This window comes from Miniopterus schreibersii (genome assembly GCF_964146895.1).
Source record: "Miniopterus schreibersii genome assembly, chromosome: 4".
Taxonomy (NCBI): Eukaryota; Metazoa; Chordata; class Mammalia; order Chiroptera; family Miniopteridae; genus Miniopterus; species Miniopterus schreibersii.
In genome coordinates, this window is record NC_138105.1 from 11,231,051 (window position 1) to 11,236,681 (window position 5,631).

At 45.4% G+C, this 5,631-nt stretch overlaps 1 pseudogene across 1 annotated transcript; it reads left to right on the forward strand.

Moving 5' to 3' along the window:
- Positions 1-1,685: 1,685 nt before the first annotated feature.
- LOC308555638 (transmembrane emp24 domain-containing protein 10 pseudogene) lies at positions 1,686-2,527 on the forward strand (annotated as a pseudogene). Its single transcript has 2 exons — positions 1,686-1,691; positions 1,993-2,527. The product of its transcript is annotated as a transmembrane emp24 domain-containing protein 10 pseudogene (transcript).
- Positions 2,528-5,631: the final 3,104 nt, after the last annotated feature.

A 5,631-nucleotide genomic window follows, 5' to 3' on the forward strand; every position in this document is an offset into this window, starting at 1 on the left:
CTTTCTGTCTCTATTGATCTTACTCTAGGGGCCTCACACTGTGAGTGGAATCACACAATATTGTCCTTTGTGTCTGCTTTACTTCACTGAGAATAATATCCCTAAGGTTCATCTACATTGTAGCCAGTGTCAGAATTTCCTTTCTTTAAAAATAAAAAAGTTTTTATTGATTTTTAAATAGAGAGGAAGGGAGAGGGAGAGAGAGATAGAAACATCAATGATGAGAGAGGTGACAGAGTCATTGATCGGCTGCCTCCTGCACGCCCCCTACTGGGGGTTGAGCCCACCGCCAGGGCAATGTGACCTGACCGGGAAATGAACTGGTGACCTCTTGGTGCATGGGTCACCGCTCAGCCACTGGGCCACATCAGCCGGGCGGAATTTCCTTCCTTTTAAAAAATGAATAATATTCCGTCTTATGGATGGACAGCACTGTATTCATTCAAGTGTTGATGGACACTTGGGTGGTTGTCGCCTCTTGCCTATTGTGAATAGCGCTGCTATGAACATAGGTGTGCAAATATCTGTTTAAGTCTCTGATTTCAGTCCTTTTGGGTGTATACTCCCAGAGAGCTTTAAGCCCAGACATGAGCAGATCTGTTCAGCTTTCAGAGATGGCTTTTTCTTCAGATTGTAGTTGCTATTACCACAGTGGCCACCAGAGAACAGTGCTTTCCCAGGACTTCTCTGGCCAAGCTAAGACCATAGGTCAAAACCAGAAAACCAGGCCAGGGATGGACACCCCATGGCCTAGGGGCCAGGCCATGCCCTGAGTTAGTGAGGGACACGGGTGTGAGACACAGGAAGCCATTAGGTTTTAATAGAGGTGTGGTTGAGTGAAATATATCTGTGTTGCAGAAAGAAATGAAATAATTTTCAGATGGGCTAAAGATAAAATGTAAAGAAAACAAAACTAATAAAAATTGTGGAAGGAATTTACAAGGCTATTTTTACAACAAAGGGTTGCAAACCTTTTTAAAAAGAAAACCCAAAACCAAAAAACTAAGACAGGAACCCCAGAAGTCATGAATGAAAAGACAGAAATAACTGATAATATATAAAGTAACAAAAATTTTAAGAAAATAATATTATAAACAAAACCAATAAGTAAAAATCATTTTTTTTTTGGTCTGAGAAGGTTAATACTTTCATATATAGGGTGTCCCAAAAAATGTATACACACTTTAACAGCTGATAACTCAATTTTCACTTCTTTTCAGGTTTAACTGATTTGAAATAATGCGTGAAGCCAGACTAGCTTTGAACAAAGTAAATTTATCCTAAAGTGCTACTAGACTTTTTTTATGGGGATACATAAAAGATAAAGTTTATGTTACAAAACTGGCAACAGTCGACGAATTGAGGGCCCACAAATACCGCATGAAATGATTCCCGATGTTTGCGATTCCATTGCTTCGAGTTAGCAGCAGTGACCGAACCAGAACGGTCATCAGTTTGAAAACAGGCATTGACAAAAAAAAATTATTCATTTCTGTAGAGTCTTTCAAATTTTGAAAATGAGCTGTATGTTCATAAACATTGACTTTATAATCATGCAAAGTGTGTATACATTTTGGGGGGACACCCTGTATAAAGAGTTTCCACACATTGAGAAGAAAAAGACTAAAACATAAATAGAAAATTGAGAAAGGATATGAACAGGCACATCTCAGAACCAAGAACAAATGAACGTATGAAAATATATCCTAGGAGCCCAGAGAGTGTGAATTTCAGTAATAAAGAGCTGTGATTTCACACCCAAGAGGGTGGCAACAGCAGCAACGAGAGAGTGACAGCACATAAATCACCATCTTATCGTAGCTGAAATTGTAGTAAATCAGAAAATATGTGAAATTTTGCAAGTTTAACTTGTCCATGATTTCTAATATTTTAAAAAATTGAACAGAAATTTTCAAGCAGTGATCGTAAAATATGTAAAAACCCCCAAACAGGGCTAAGAAACCTATAAAGGCCATACGTCTGGCGCGGTAGAGGCCTGGGCGGTGGACGGTGTCCTGCCCCACGTCTGGCTTGTCTGGCCCGCAAGCCCAGCGTCGCCCTTGCCAGTTAGCGTCGCTACTTTTGCTCCTGCTCGGTTCGGTCCTCGCCATCTCCTTCCACCTGCCCGTTAACTCCCGCAGGTGTCTCCGCGGGGACATGCACAAGGATCTGCTGGTGACGGGCGCACCTGAGGTCACCCACCACCCTGGGGGTGCTGGTGGCCTGCTCGCCCACCTCGAGATCACAGATTCTGCTGCCCATATTCTGTACTAGGAGGGTGCAACCAAGGAGGAACTTGCCTTCGCCACTGAAGATTATCACATGGCCGAAAGTGTGTTTTGAGAGCAAGGGAACAGGGTGGACACCTGACCACCTTGCGATCCTAGACGTGAAGCATGGGGTGCAGGTGAAAAATTATGAAGAGCCTGCAAGAGTTGAGGATCTTAAACCTTTAGAAGCAGAGCTATGATGCCTAGAAGACCTCTCGGAACTTATCATTAATGATTTTGCCTACACGAAGCAGTGAGAAGAGCTGCGTGATATATTTTCTTTTTTTTTAAAAGAGAGGGAGAAGAGAGAGATAGAAACATCAATGATGAGAGAATCATTGATCTAGCCCGCAACCCGGGCATGTGCCCTGACCGGGAATCGAACCCCAATCGCCTGGATCCTAGGTCGATGCTCAACCGCTGAGCCACACCCGGCCGGGCAAGCTGTGTGATATTAAAGAGTCACAAACACTCGGGCCTGCACTTCAGCATCTTTTCAATGCTGTCTCACTGGAGGAGCCACTAGTCTTCCACCTGCATTGCTGCTTCAAGGCCAAGAAGTTGATCGAGTTATAAGGCCCACCCTCCTCCCACCTGGCGTCTCAGTCACCAGGGCGTCACTGGGATGTGCCTGGCCTCTGGCATCCCACCAACAGCACCGTCAGGCATCTTGGAAGTTTCCTGCCAGAACTGACCTGTCTTGGCCTGGAAGGATGTGGGTTACCACCTACACCCAGCAAGTTGAAGAGGGGCTTCTTTTTAACTTGATGGGCTTTGGACTGGTAACAATAGGACTATTATTAGAGTCACCAATGACAAAAAATAGGGGTTGCCTAGATAATGCCAAAGCCACCGTTTGTACCCGGTCGCCATGTCACCTGTTTGAACCATGTTTCTTGCCTTCTCCCACTTGCTCACCAGCTTGGGCCTCCCCTCGAGTTCCTTTACCAAGATTACTAAGATTTGCAGCATGTGGAACTTGTTTCATTCTGACTGTCCTTTTTGGATTTCCACCTGCAAACACCCTTAACATTATCTTAACCCTTAGCTGAAAGGTTCGGGCAGCTTCTAATTTTATGTCCCTTAAAAGGGCGACAAACGTTGACACCTCATAGAAATGAGCTTCGAACTATAGTTAACTCTTAAAGAAAATGTCATTTTAAAGAGTTAAAATATTTGTGCTCAACTGCTGGAAAAAAGAGGGAAGGTGGGGGTGCGTGGAGGGGGAGAGATTAACCAAAGAACTTATATGTGTATATTCATAACCCACGGACACAGACGATGGTGCGCAGAAGGCCTGGGGGTGTGTGGGGGGGTGTGGGGTAAGAACGGACAATGGGGAAAAGAGAACATCTGTAATACTCTCAACAATAAAGATAAATGAAAAAAAAAAGGCGATAACACCTCCTGGTGACAGGGATGCAGAGAAAGGGTACTGGTGCACACGGCCGTATAATCCGAATCTCTTCCTCTCACGAGTGTAGACCATGAACAGTTACAGCTGAGGCCGCCTGTCAGCAGCCCCAGCTCCCTGTCATCTTATTTCAGAGGGAAGCTCACTTCGTCTGGTTTGGGTGTCACTTCCCATCCCGTTTCCTGTAAGACTGGAGGAGGAAGGTACCCAGTAGGGTTTCATTTTCCCAGTATGGGGCCCCCCTTTCTTTCAATGTTTAAACAATGAGGTAAGATTTATATATAGTAAAATTCAACCCTTTAGCATACAGCTCTATGAGTTCTGACCAATCCATACAGTCATGTAGTTACCACCACAACCAAGATGTAGAACAATTTCCTTGCCTACACCCCAAATTCCCCTGTGCCCCTTTGAAGGCGTCCCCTACTCCCGAAATCCCTGACTTTTCCCCTGGCCCTATACCTTTGTCTTTTCCAGAATGTGATATAAGTGGAGCTGCAGTTCCGTTAGAGTCCGACATCTTCCACTTCGCATGAGGCCTCTGAGCGCTGTCCATGCTGCCGTGTCAGTGAGTCCCTTCCCCGCCGCGTAGTGTCCCATTGCGGGGAGACCACTGTTTGTTTGTCCACTTGCCCACTGAGTGTCGTTTAGCTTGTATCTGGTTGTTGGCGATGATAAATAACGCCACTATAAACATTTGTGAGGAGGTTTCTGTGTGCACACACGTTTTCATTTCTCTCGGGAGAATGCCTAGGAATGGCATTGCTGGGTCACATGGTAAGTACCATGTTAAACTTTATAAGAAACGTTTAAACTGTCTTCCAAGATGGCGTGAAAAATGCACCATTTTGCATTCACACCAGCCACAGTTGTCAGCACTTAGTGTTGTCGCCTTCTAGTTTTAGCCATTCTCATTGTGTAGTGGTGTCTCCCTATGTTAGGGTCCCTGTATAACACCAGAAAACTTGGATGTTTGCCTCTAAGTCTTTAATACTCCTAAATGGGGAATGGAAGGGACAGGGCCTGCGGGAGCTAAGAGTGCGGGGGCCAGGGCTCACCGCAGCCTGCCAATCACTTGCTGTGAGCCCCGTGTGGGCATAGTCCCACCTGTCTGTGCTGCAGTTCCTTCTTCAGTAACATTCCCATGTCACAGGTTTAGATGAGACAATGCAGGTGGGGGCCCGGAACAGGGTTTGGCACCAAAGCAGCAGCCAGGCCTTTGTGCAGCTTCTTCTGACAACAGCTTTCCGGCTTCAGGGCTTTTGCACTTGCAGCTCCCTTCGTTGGAATAATGTTTAGGTCTCCTTTCAACTGCATAACTCTGTGTGTGTGTGTGTGTGTGCGTGTAGGCAAAAAGCTTAGTTCATTAATGCCTTTAACCATTTGCATTTCAAAAACCAAAATGACACCTGCCCACGTTACAAAAACTAGACTTACAAATATGCAGGAGACATTATTTATTCTGTCAAGAGAGGGTCCCCAGCACACCTGAAGACTCAGGGTTGCCAGATAAAATATATTTTTATTTGCTAATTGTGGCAATTAGATAACAGAGACCCTCCTCAGGGACCTTTTGTGATAATGCCTGAGACCCTGGGGCTGGTTTCCCAAGTTCAGAGAGAAACATGGGGTTTGGGGAGACTGGAGCCCTTCTCCTGCTCACTCCTTGCTGAGAACCACCCATCCCCCTGCTGTGGGACTGCCAGAGAAACCATAGGGGAATTCAGGGGTTTCAACAAGGAAAACCACATCTTAATATAACCCAAGAACCCAGTGTTCCCACAACAAGATGCCCAGAGAAGCACGGTGTTGCTTTCTCATATTTCCGATTGTAAGACATGCCCCCAAGTGGCTCCCGCCCAGGCCTGGTTGTGGATCATTAAAGTGGGGTCTTCACTCTGAGCACTTTTTATGGGGCTTATTTCAGCTCATTTCATCTTCACAGCT